Raw genomic sequence first — 14,205 nt, forward strand, 5'->3', positions numbered from 1 at the left:
TTAAATTTATAAGCAGTGATATTTAGCCACTACACACATAGATTACACATTTAACTGTGCCAACCAAAAAAGGGGGTATAGTGAAGCATCTACTTTGGACGTTCCACTTATACCTGTATATTCAGCAGCACTAGCTAAACATATAACACTGTTGGAATTGTCTTAAAGGTGCTCTCATTAGAACTGTGTTTTGAACCTGTAGCAAGTAACTTAATCCAATCAATTTGGTTACACAGAATTTACAGAATTTGATGACTCTGGTGTCTGTCTTAAAGGTGCGTTTATTAGAATTGTGTTTTGAATCTTCACTGCCAGAGATTTAATCAATTTGGTTATATAGCATCTGGTGACTCATAGACTGCTTAAATTTGGAGAAGGGGCAATTTGTATACAGCTGTGTGGTAAAAGAAAACAAACAGAATTTAAGATTAGCTTGTGAGCTGTCTAGGCTATGCTGTGCATTTTGGACTTGGTTTGATTGTAAACTGATGTTACCTGTGTCTTAATATCGTCCTGATTACCTGCTTCTATTCTATCTTATTAAAAAAAAAAACCCTGTCTTTTCACTGCAGAGGGTCTGACTCTATAGACCCACCCACCTGCCCCTAGGTGAACTCCCTTTATGTATGGCAATCAAGGGACAAGTATCTTCATTACACGATAATTGGTCAATCCTACTCCTTGTTATCCCCTATCATAGTTCACCTTTTCACTCTTGTGAATCACATGAAAATGACCTTCATTGCAATACATGGTCTGCATTAATCCTAAGGCAAACTATCTGGAACATTAGAGCTTATCCTATCTGTCTCCAAATATCAGCTTTGAAAAATGAGATCAACAAACTCAAGAAGGAATTAGCTACAATGAAAGAAGCGTTCAAGATTACTCAATTCCCACCCAATTTACCACCACCACTACCACAGAGGAATAGATGGGTCACAGTAGGATATGGTAGACTAAGATCTGTGACACAGAAGCACTCACCCTCCCAACCTTTGCCCCTTTCAAATTATTTTGCTGCATTACATCAATATGGTACTGACAAAAAAATTACTGTGGTGGAAACAGAGGCAATGAAAGTAGAACAACCCAAGAAACATCCCCCAAACAATGACAGAATGGTGAAAAGCAGAAAACTCTTACTGATCGGACACTCCATTATCAGAGGCATTAGGAACAAAGTTCAAGGGTTCCAACCTAGTGAAATGCCTTCCAGGATCTTCAGCTACAAGATGTACTGATTAAATACTGAAAGGTGATCAGAGAAGAGAGCAAGACTTCAAATACTGATGTTGTAATTCACCTGGGGACAAATGACCTGGCCAACAATTGCAAGTTTACAGCACAGAGAGCATTCCAGAAGCTTGGGGAGGGACTGAAATCTTGGTTAGGACTGTGGCTTTTTCTGAAGTAATTCCTACATGGGGGAAGGGAGAGGAAAGACTACACAAAATAGCAGATTTCAATAAGTGTCTTGAGTCTTGGTGTAAAAAAGAAGGTTTTAGATACATAGGAGTATGGGGTAATATGTGGAAAATTAACAGGCTGTACTGTAATGATGGGGTACATCTTTCTGTGACAGGAAAAAGGATCATTGGGGAGATTCAGACAGTATATTTCTAGACATTTAAACTAGAAGGTGGGGGTGACAAAAGGAAACAAGGGAATTCAGAAAGTCACCCCCAGAATAAACATGATGGAAAGGTCATCTATATATAGAAAAACACCTAAACTCAATAAGCACATGGAAAGCAATGAGCACAAATGCTCGTAGTCTAGGTCAAAAGGTTCAAGACTTGCAAGCCCTGATGTTTGAAGAAAACTTGGATATTAGTGCTATTACGGAGACATGGTTCAATGATTCCCAAGAATAGGATGTGACTATACTGGGCTATAATCTTTTTAGGAAAGATAGAGGGCCGAAGAGGTGGAGGAGTGGTGCTGTATGCGAGAGACAATATCAGAGCGGCTGAAATGCGGGGAACCTGGGGAAAGGACGAAGCTGTATGGATCGTCCTGGAAAGAGAAGATGGAACCTGTATCCACACGGGGGTTATCTACAGACCTCCGGCAGAAATGGAGAAGGTAGACAAGGATCTGATAGAAGATATTCAAAATATTGGTATGAAAGGGGAGGTGCTACTTTTGGGACATTTCAACTTGTCCGATGTGGATTGGAACGTCCCTCTGCAGAATCGGAAAAAAGTAGGGAGATTATGGACACCTGTCAAAGTGCCTTGCTCAGACAAATGGTGACAGAACCCATGAGGGAAAGGTCGATGCTGGATCGATCTAGTGCTCAAGAATGGAGGAAGTGTTTCAAATATCTGGGTGGGTGCCCACCAATGTAATAGTGATCATCACACCATATGGACGCACAAAACTCAAAATACTGGATTTCAGACATACTGATTTTGATAAAAAGAGGGAATACCGAAGAAGGAGCTGTTGGCGTGGGAAGGCATAGGAGAAGTGGAAAATCAGTGGTCAAAGCTAAAGGCTGCTATAATATGGCGACTGATCTTCCGCGAGGAAAATAAACAAAAACAAGAGAAACGAAGCCTATATGGTTCTTCAAATAAGTAGCTTTCTGAGAAGTTCTTAGAGAGGAGGGACATCTCTGTGGGTAAGTGACATTATTTTATTTTGAGTTTGGTAACTTAAAGATTAGGTTAGAAATTTAAAATAAAAAAAAAAAGCAAGCAAACTTGATTAGCTAGTCTCCATACCCATTTCCCCACAGTTTTAAAACTTGAAGTTTCTGCCACACCTAAGATTAGGGTTTAAAAAAGGAATTGTAGGATATTGACAAACACAGTTAGAATTAAAAAAAAAAGCAAGCAAACTTTATTAGCTAGTCTCCATACCCTTTTCCCTATAGTTTTAAAACTTAAAGATTTAACAATCTATAGAGAGCACAGAAGGGCCCAGTTCAGAACTCAGTCCCACCCACCCACCCACCCTAGCTCAACTTTTCATTTATAGACAACAATTAAGACAACAAGAGGGGAATTTTCAATTTTCATCAGAGTTTTAATTACATTTGATTAGTTTCTAAGAAGCAAACCCTAAATAAATTACAAATTACACCAGTCATAAGGATCATTGTATTCATTTGATATCCCTAGTACCTTAAGAAGTTGTCATTAAACAACTGTATAATACTAGGATGCAGACAGTAGTCCAGTAGTGAGAAGGGTGCTATCTAGTCTTTTCATTGAGTGTCACATGTATGAATATCTCCCATTTGGTGAGATGTCAAATATGTGTGCTCGATGCAAAGAGTTCCTAGCTCTAAGAAAATAAGTCCATTCTCGAGTCTAGAGTAGCAGACGTGGAGGAACTGAGGGAGACAGAGAGGTACATAGAGGAGGCCTATGGGACGTTGTAGAGAAGTCCCACCTCCAGTCTGGCAGCCCCTGTATTGCCATGGAGGAGGGAGATCTTCTAAAAGGAAAGCGTCTCCTAGTGCAGATGGAAGTAATTCTGTGGTCAGGACCAGCACACCAGGGAATGCAATATCCTATCACACTGAGGATGTGTCTCCAGGAGCTACTGCCCAGGTGGGAAGGGTTAGGATGGCTGTTGTAGCTGGTGATTCGATTATTAAGCATGTAGATAGCTGGGTGGCTGGTGGACATGAGGATCACCTGGTCACTTGCCTGCCTGGTGCGAAGGTGGCAGACGTAGGAAAATGTGGGAGAGAGGTTCTGGAAGCCAAATTTAGGCTCTTAGATAGAAAGTTCAAATCCAGAACCTCTAGAGTAGCATTTTCTGAAGTGCTACCTGTTCCACGCACAGGGCCCAAGAGACAGGCTGAGCTCCAGAGACTCAATGCGAGGATGAGACGATGGTGCAGGGAGGAGGATTATAGATTTGTTAGGAACTGGGCAACATTCTGGGGAAGGGGGAGCCTATTCCGAAAGGATGGGCTCCACCTTAACCAGGATGGGACCAGGCTTCTGGCATCTGCATTTAAAAAGGAGATAGAGCAGCTTTAAAACTAGAGACTGGGGGAAGGCCGAAAGTCACTCAAAAGCACATGGTTCAGAATAAGGTACCTTTTAAAGATATCACCAAAACAGAGAAGATAGGGTATCCCGATAGTGAGGATGCAAAAGAGACCGTAGTAGATCAGGTGTCCTTAAATAAAAATAAAAATCAAACAAAAGATTGCAAATTGACACTGTCAAGTACTGAGCATGATATAATAGGAACAACAAACACAGTTTGAAATGTCTATATGCGAATGCCAGGCGCCTAAGAAATAATATAGGAGAGTTATAATATATTCCACTAAATAAAAAATTAGATATAATAGGCATCTCTGAGACCTTGTGGAAGGAGGATAACCAGTGGGACACTGTAATACCAGGGTACAAATTATATCGTAGTGATAGGGTGGATCGAATTGGTGGAGGGGTAGCATTGTATGTTATGGAGAGCCTTGAACCAAACAGATTGAAAATTCTGCAGGAAACAAAACACATCTTGGAATACCTATAGATTGAAATTCCATGTGTAAAGGGGAAAAGGTTAGTGATAGCAGTGTACTACCGTCACCATGGCCAGGATGAACAGACGAATGTAGAAATGTAGAAATTATTGAGGCTAACAAACTGGGCAACACAATAATAATAGGTGATTTTAATTATCCCGATATTGACTGGGTAAACGTAACATCGGGGCATGCTAGGGAGGTAAAATTCCTTGACGAAATCAGGGACTGCTTTATGGAGCTGACAAGAGAAGGAAAAATTCTAGACCTAGTCCTTAGTGGAGCGCATGATCTAGTGTGGGAGATAATGGTGATGGGGCTGCTTGATAACAGTAATCATAAGTATACACAGGAAATCCAATGCGCTAGTGTTTAACTTTCAAAAAGGAGCCTATGATAAAATGAGAAGAACGGTGAAAAACAAACTTAGAGGAGCAGCTGTGAGGGTCAAACATTTACATCAGGCGTGGATGCTGCTCAAAAATACCATCCTAGAAGTCAAGGCCAAATATATTCCGTGTATTATAAAAGGAGAGAGGAAGACCAAATGACAGCTGGTATGGTTAAAAAGTGAGGTGAAGGAAGCTATTAGAGCTAAAAGAAAATCCTTCAGAAAATGGATGAAGGAACTGATTGAAAATAATAAGAAACAGCATGAGGAATGTCAAGTCAAATACAAAGCGCTGATAAGGAATGCAAACAGGAATTTTGAAAAAAAGATTGCGTTGGAGGCAAAAACACATAGTAAAAAGTTTTTAGTTATAATAAAAGCAAGAAGCCTTCAAAAGAATCGGTTGGACCATTAGATGACCGAGGGATAAAAGGGGCAATCAGGGAAGACAAAGAGGGGCATAATCGAAAGGGACACCCAAGTCTTGTTGACGCCGTCCTGGCAAAACGTCCCGATGGAGGGGTGGGGAAACCCATATTATCGAAACAAGATGGACGTCCATCTTTCGTTTCAATAATATGGTCAGGGACGCCCAAATCTTGAAATTTTGGTCGTTCTTAGAGATGGTCGTCCCTAGACTTGGTTGTTTCTGATTTTTGGCGATAATTCAAACCAAGGACGCCCATCTCAGAAATGACCAAATGCAACCCCTTTGGTCATGGGAGGAGCCAGCATTTCTGGTTCACTGGTCCCCCTGACATGCCAGGTTACCAACCGGGCACCCTAGGGGGCACTACAGTGGACTTCATAAAATGCTCCCAGGAACATAGCTTCCTTACCTTGTCTGCTGAGCCCCCCCAAATCCCCCTAAACCCACAACTGTACACCAATACCATAGCCCTTATGGGTGAAAGGGGGCACCTAGATTTGGGTACAGTGGGTTTGTGGTGGGTTTTGGAGGGCTCGCTATTTCCTCCACAAACGTAACAGGTAGGGAGGGGGATGGGCCTGGGTCCGCCTGCCTGAAGTGCACTGCACCCACTAAAACTGCTCCAGGTACCTGCATACTGCTGTGATGGACCTCAGTATGACATCTGAGGCTGGCATAGAGGCTGGCAAAAAATATTTTGAAAGATGTTTTTTGAGGATGGGAGGGGGCTAGTGACCACTGGGGGAGTAAGGGGAGGTCATTCCCAATTCTCTCCAGTGGTCATCTGGCCATTTTGGCCACCGTTTTGTGCATTGGTCGTAAGAAAAACACAACCAAATAAAGTTGTCCAAGTGCTCGTCAGGGACGCCCTTTTTTTTTCCATTACAGGTCGAAGACGTCCATGTGTTAGGCATGCCCAAGTCCCACCTTAGCTACGCCTCCGATACGCCCCCATAAACTTTGGCCGTCCCTGCGATGGAAAGCAGTTGGGGAAGTCCAAAATCTGCTTTTAATTATACCGATTTGGACGACCCTGGGAGAAGGACGCCCATCTTCCGATTTGTGTCGATAGATGGGCGTCCTTCTCTTTCGAAAATGAGCCTGAAAGCCATAGCAGAGAGATTAAATTAATTCTTTGCTTCGGTCTTCGCTGAGGAAGATTTGGAAGAGATACCAGTGCCAGAAATGGTATTCAAAGTTGACGAGTCGAAGAAACTGAATGAAATCTCTATAAAATTGGAGGATGTAATGGGTCAGTTTGACAAACTGAAGAGTAGCAATCTTCTGGACCGGATGGTATTCATCCAAGAGTAATGATAAAATTGAAAAATGAACTTGCGGAACTAGATGGGAGTAACTAGTGAGGTAATTAAATCTGTTGACGACACCAAGTTATTCAAAGTCGTTAAACCGCGGGAGGATTGTGAAAAATGACAAGAGGACCTTACAAGCCTGGGCATCTAAATGGCAGATGACGTTTAATTTGAGCAAGTGCAAAGTGATGCATGTGGGAAAGAGGAACCTGAATTATAGCTACGTCATGCAAGGTTCCACGTTAGGAGTTACAGACCAAGAAAGGGATCTAGGTTTCACCGTTGATGATACATTGGAACCTTCTGCTCAGTGTGCTGCGGCGGCTAAGAAAGCAAATAGAATGTTAGGTATTATTAGGAAAGGAATGGAAAACAAAAATGAGGACGTTATAATGCCTTTGTTTCGGTCCATGGTCTCATTACGTGAGAGGTTGCATTGGCTTCCTGTGAAGGACCGTATCGTTTTCAAGATCTGCGCATTGGTGCACAAAATCATCTATGGAGACGCTCCTGCTTACATGGACACTCTCATTAACTTGCCGCCCAGGAACTCCCGCAAGTCAGCTCGCACGTATCTCAATCTCCACTATCCAGCTCTCAGTGGCCTCAAATATAAGACTGTCTATGCTTCCTCTTTTTCTTATCTTAGCACTCAATCCTGGAACGGACTGCCCCAAGTGGTCAAATTCACCCCAGATCACCTGACCTTTAAGAAGTGGCTCAAGACCTGCCTTTTCGGTAGAGCATATGCTGTGGGCCCTCCTGGTGTTACATCCCTCTGAGCCATGGCAGCCACATCGACAAATTGTCACCTTCCCCTCTCTCCCTCTCCCTCCTGTTGTTCCTCTTTCCCTTCTCTGACGCTAATTCCTGTATTTTGTATTAATGTTGCTTAATAGACTATTGTACGCCACATTGAGCCTGTCCATGGGTGGGAATAATGTAGGATATAAATGCCATAAATAAATAAATAAATATTGTTTTCAAATCTGGTCGCCGAATCTTTAAAAAAGATATAGTGGAATTAGAAAAGGTGCAGAGAAGGGTGACAAAAATGATAAAGGGGATAGGACGACTTCCCTATGAGGAAAGGCTAAAGCGGCTAGGGCTCTTCAGCTTAGAGAAAAGGCAGCTGAGGAGTGATATAATAGAGGTCTATAAAATAATGAGTGGAGTTGAACGAGTAGATGTGAAGCATCTGTTTATGCTTTCCAAAAATACTAGGACTAGGCAGCATGCAATGAATCTACAAAGTAGTAAATTTAAAACAAATCGGAGAAAATATTTCTTCACTCAACGTGTAATTGAAATTCGTTGCCAGAGAATGTGGTAACAGCGGTTAGCTTAACAGAGTTTTTAAAAGGTTTGGATGGCTTCCTAAAGGAAAAGTCCATAGACCATTATTAAATTGGACTTGGGGAAAATCCACTATTTCTGGGATAAGCAATATAAAACGTTTTGTACTTTTTTGGGATCTTGCCAGGTATTTGTGGCCTAGATTGGCCACTGTTGGAAACAGGATGCTAGGCTTGATGGACCTTTGGTCTGTCCCAGTATGGCAATACTTATGTACTTAATGTTAGTAATATGTAATTTATCTTTAAAATCAAGAGTGGTACCGGAAAATTGGAGGGTGGCCAATGTAACACCAATTTTTTAAAAAGGTTCCAGAGGAGATCCAGGAAATTATAGACAAGTGAGCCTGACGTCGGTGCTGGGCAAAATGGTAGAGACTATTATAAAGAACAGAATTACAGAGCATATTCAAAAGTATGGATTAATAAGACAAAGAAGGGCATAATCGAATGGCGCCGGCCATCTTTGGAGCCGACTCCGCAAAGGGACGGAGCCAACCGTATTATCGAAAAAGACGGCTGGCCATCTTTTCTTTCAATAATACGGTTGGGGCTGGCTAAATCTCAACATTTAGGTCAAATGTTGAGATCGCCGGGTTTAGAGATCTCCGGATTTAGAGATGGCCGGCTTCGGTTTTCGGCCATAATGGAAACCGGGCCCGGCCATCTGAAACCTGGCGAAATGCAAGCCCTTTGGTCATGGGAGGAGCCAGCATTTGTAGTGCACTGGTCCCCCTCACATGGCAGGACACCAACCGGGCACCCTAGGGGGCACTGCAAAAATTGCTCCCAGGTGCATAGCTCCCTTACCTTGGGTGCTGAGTCCCCCAAAACCCACTCCCCACAACTCTACACCTCTACCATAGCACTTAGGGATGAAGGGGGGCACCTACATGTGGGTACAGTGGGTTTTGTGGTTTTTTGGAGGGCTCAACATTTACCATCACAAGTGTGTGGGGGGGGGGGGGCCTGGGTCCACCTGCCTTAAGTGCACTGCACCCACTACATGCTGCTCCAGGGAGCTGCATACTGCTGTCAGGGAACTGGGTATGACATTTGAGGCTGGCAAAAAAATAATTAAAAAAAATTTTTTTGGGTGGGAGGGGGTTGATGACCACTGGGGGAATAATGGGAGGTGATCCCCAATGCCCTCCAGTGGTCATCTTGTTAATTGGGGCTTGGTCCTAAAAATAAATGGACCAAGTGAAGCCAGCGAAATGCTCGTCAGAGCTGGCCATCTTTTTTCCATTATCGGCCGAAGCCGGCCATCTCATAACCACGCCCCTGTTCCGCCCCCATCCCGCCTTCGCTACCCTACCAAAACGCCCCCTTGAAGTTTGGCCAACTCCGCCACAGAAAGCCGTTGGCGCCGGCCAAAATCGGCTTTCCATTATAACGATTTGGCCGGGTTCAGGAGATGGCCGGCCATCTCCTGATTTGTGTCGGAAGATGGCCGGCGATCTGTTTCGAAAATAAGCTGGAAAGCCAACATGGATTTAGTGAAGGGAAATCTTGACTTATCAATCTATTACATTTCTTTAAAGGGGTAAACAAATATATGGATAAAGGTGAGCCGGATGATATTTGGGTTCACTTTCGAAAGAGAAGGACGCCCATCTTTCGACATAAATCAGAAGATGGACGTCCTTGTCCCAAGGGTTGTCCAAATCGGTATAACCAAACCCCGATTTTGGACGTTCCCAACTGCTTTCCGTCGCAGGGACAGTCAAAGTTCAAGGGGGCATGTCAGAGGCGTAGCGAAGGCGGGACTTGGGCGTGCCTAACACTTGGATGTCCTTGACCCATAATCGAAAGAAACAAGGACGTCCCTGACGAACACTTGGACGACTTTACCTAGTCATGTTAGAACCAAGGCACAAAAAGGTGTCCGAAATGACCAGATGACCTTCAGAGAGAATCGGGGATGACCTCCCGTTACTCCCCGAGTGGTCACTAACCCCCTTCCACCCTCAAAAAATATCTTTCAAAATATTGCCAGCCTCAGATGTCATACTCAGGTCCATGACAGCAGTATGCTGGTCCCTGGAGCAGTTTTAGTGGGTGCAGTGCACTTCAGGCAGGCGGACCCAGGCCCATAACCCCCTATCTATTACATTTGTGGAGGAAACAGTGAGCCCTTCAAAACCCACCACAAACCCACTGTACCCACATCTAGGTGTTCCCTTCACCCGTAAGGGCTATGGTAGTGATGTACAGTTCAGGGTAGTCAGTTTTGTGGAGGGTTTGGGGGGCTCAGCACACAAGGTAAGGAAGCTACAGTGGGGGAAATAAGTATTTGATCCCTTGCTGATTTTGTAAGTTTGCCCACTGACAAAGACATGAGCAGCCCATAATTGAAGGGTAGGTTATTGGTAACAGTGAGAGATAGCACATCACAAATTAAATCCGGAAAATCACATTGTGGAAAGTATATGAATTTATTTGCATTCTGCAGAGGGAAATAAGTATTTGATCCCCCACCAACCAGTAAGAGATCTGGCCCCTACAGACCAGGTAGATGCTCCAAATCAACTCGTTACCTGCATGACAGACAGCTGTCGGCAATGGTCACCTGTATGAAAGACACCTGTCCACAGACTCAGTGAATCAGTCAGACTCTAACCTCTACAAAATGGCCAAGAGCAAGGAGCTGTCTAAGGATGTCAGGGACAAGATCATACACCTGCACAAGGCTGGAATGGGCTACAAAACCATCAGTAAGACGCTGGGCGAGAAGGAGACAACTGTTGGTGCCATAGTAAGAAAATGGAAGAAGTACAAAATGACTGTCAATCGACAAAGATCTGGGGCTCCACGCAAAATCTCACCTCGTGGGGTATCCTTGATCATGAGGAAGGTTAGAAATCAGCCTACAACTACAAGGGGGGAACTTGTCAATGATCTCAAGGCAGCTGGGACCACTGTCACCACGAAAACCATTGGTAACACATTACGACATAACGGATTGCAATCCTGCAGTGCCCGCAAGGTCCCCCTGCTCCGGAAGGCACATGTGACGGCCCGTCTGAAGTTTGCCAGTGAACACCTGGATGATGCCGAGAGTGATTGGGAGAAGGTGCTGTGGTCAGATGAGACAAAAATTGAGCTCTTTGGCATGAACTCAACTCGCCGTGTTTGGAGGAAGAGAAATGCTGCCTATGACCCAAAGAACACCGTCCCCACTGTCAAGCATGGAGGTGGAAATGTTATGTTTTGGGGGTGTTTCTCTGCTAAGGGCACAGGACTACTTCACCGCATCAATGGGAGAATGGATGGGGCCATGTACCGTACAATTCTGAGTGACAACCTCCTTCCCTCCGCCAGGGCCTTAAAAATGGGTCGTGGCTGGGTCTTCCAGCACGACAATGACCCAAAACATACAGCCAAGGCAACAAAGGAGTGGCTCAGGAAGAAGCACATTAGGGTCATGGAGTGGCCTAGCCAGTCACCAGACCTTAATCCCATTGAAAACTTATGGAGGGAGCTGAAGCTGCGAGTTGCCAAGCGACAGCCCAGAACTCTTAATGATTTAGAGATGATCTGCAAAGAGGAGTGGACCAAAATTCCTCCTGACATGTGTGCAAACCTCATCATCAACTACAGAAGACGTCTGACCGCTGTGCTTGCCAACAAGGGTTTTGCCACCAAGTATTAGGTCTTGTTTGCCAGAGGGATTAAATACTTATTTCCCTCTGCAGAATGCAAATAAATTCATACACTTTCCACAATGTGATTTTCCGGATTTAATTTGTGATGTGCTATCTCTCACTGTTACCAATAACCTACCCTTCAATTATGGGCTGCTCATGTCTTTGTCAGTGGGCAAACTTACAAAATCAGCAAGGGATCAAATACTTATTTCCCCCACTGTATGTACCTGGGAGCAATTTATGAAGTCCACTGCAGTGCCCCCTAGGGTGACCTGTTGGTGTCCTGGAATGTCAGGGGGACCAGTGCACTAGAAATGCTGGCTCCTCCCACGACCAAATGGCTTGCATTTGGTCGTTTCTGAGAAGAGCATCCTTAGTTTTGAAAATTGCTGAAAATCAGAAACGTCCATGTCTACGGACGACCATCTCTCAGGACCACCCTGACCGTATAATCGAAACGAAAGATGGACATCCATCTTGATTCGAAAATACGGGTTTCCCCGCCCCAGGATCGGGACGTTTTGCAAGGACGTCCAAATGGAAACATGGACGTCCCTTTCGAAAATGCCCCTCATTCTATTTTCAAAGGGCGTTTGACAAAGTATCTCATGAAAGACTCCAGAGAAAATTGGAGAGTCATGGAATAACAGGTAATGTCCTATTGTGGATTAAAAACTAGTTAAAAAATAGAAAACAAACAGTAGGGTTAAATGGTCAGTATTATCAATAGAGAAGGGTGGATAGTGGGGTTCCCCAGGGGTCTGTGCTGGGACTGCTGCTTTTAACATATTTATAAATGATCTAGAGATGGGAGTAACTAGTGAGGTAATTAAATTCGCAGATGACACAAAATTATTCAGGGTCGTCAAGTCACAGGAGGAGTGTGAAAGATTACAGGAGGACCTCACGAGACTGGGGGATTGGGCGTCCAAGTGGCAGATGAAGTTCAATGTTGACAAGTGCAAAGTGATGCATGTGGGTAAGAGGAACCCGAATTACAGCTATGTCTTGCAAGATTCCGCGTTAGGAGTTACGGATCTAGAAAGGGATCTGGGAGTCACCGTTGATAAGACGTTAAAAACGTCTGCCCAGTGTGCTGATGACACAAAGTTATTCAAAGTTGTTAAATCGCAAGAGGATTGTGAAAAATTACAAGAGGACCTTACGAGACTGGTAGACTGGGCGTCTAAATGGTAGATGACGTTTAATGTGAGCAAGTGCAAAGTGATGCATGTGGGAAAGAGGAACCCAAATTATAGCTACATAATGCAAGGTTTTACGTTAGGAGTCACTGACCAAGAAAGGGATCTAGGTGGCATTGTTGATGAAACATTGAAACCCTCTGCTCAGTGTGCAGTGGTGGCTGAGAAAGCAAATAGAATGTTAGGCATTATTAGGAAAGGAATGGAAAACAGAAATGAGGACTTTATAATGCTTCTGTATCGGTCCATGGTTCACCAAACCTCAAATATTGTATTCAACTTTGGTCATCGCATCTCAAAAAAGATATAGTGGAATTAGAAAAGGTACAGAGAAGGACGACGAAAATGATAAAGGGGATGGGACGACTTCCCTATGAGGAAAGGCTGAACTATCTAGGTGTCGCGGCTCTGATGTCACTCTGGTGTTGGTGAGCTCTCGAGTTTTCCCGAGCTCCACTAGGCCCAGGAAATAGCCGAGCACCCCGAATCTTCACCCGCGGCGACCGCCGTTCACCGAGGGTTGAGCCCCCAGCTGCGGGCGGCCAGCAGGACTGCTGGAACCACGGGGTGACGGATGACCTGGCTGGCTGTGGATACAGAGTCCTTGGTGAGCGTACCTAGCCGGGCGGCTAGCTGAGCAGTAACAAACACAGTCTTGGAAATAGCTAGCAGAGCGCCTAGCTGCCACGAGGAGCAAACACAGTCTTGGAAGGAACTAGCAGGACGGCTAGCTGTCACGAGGAACAAACACAGGCTTGGAAGGAGCTAGCAGGACGGCTAGCTGGCACGAGGAACAAAACACAGTCTTGGATGGAGCTAGCAGGACGGCTAGCTGTCACGAGGAACAAACACAGGCTTGGAAGGAGCTAGCAGGACGGCTAGCTGTTACGAGGAACAAACACAGGCTTGGATGGAGCTAGCAGGACGGCTAGCTGGCACGAGGAACAAACACAGGCTTGGATGGAGCTAGCAGGACGGCTAGCTGGCACGAGGAACAAACACAGGCTTGGATGGAGCTAGCAGGATGGCTAGCTGTTGCGAGGAACACACACAGGCTTGGAAGGAGCTAGCAGGACGGCTAGCTGTTACGAGGAACAAACACAGGCTTGGATGGGGCTAGCAGGACGGCTAGCTGTCACGAGGAACAAACACAGGCTTGGATGGAGCTAGCAGGACGGCTAGCTGTTACGAGGAACACACACAGGCTTGGAAGGAGCTAGCAGGACGGCTAGCTGTTACGAGGAACAAACACAGGCTTGGATGGAGCTAGCAGGACGGCTAGCTGGCACGAGGAACAAACACAGGCTTGGATGGAGCTAGCAGGACGGCTAGCTGGCACGAGGAACAAACACAGGCTTGGATG

General features: G+C 44.8%; 1 protein-coding gene across 1 annotated transcript in view; it reads right to left on the reverse strand.

Annotated features, from left to right (window-relative positions):
- LOC115474088 (polycystic kidney disease protein 1-like 1) overlaps positions 1 to 14,205 on the reverse strand; it is a 151,787-nt gene that overhangs the window by 620 nt on the left and 136,962 nt on the right. The window lies entirely within an intron of this gene.

Source organism: Microcaecilia unicolor, chromosome 1 (assembly GCF_901765095.1).
Source record: "Microcaecilia unicolor chromosome 1, aMicUni1.1, whole genome shotgun sequence".
NCBI lineage: Eukaryota > Metazoa > Chordata > Amphibia > Gymnophiona > Siphonopidae > Microcaecilia > Microcaecilia unicolor.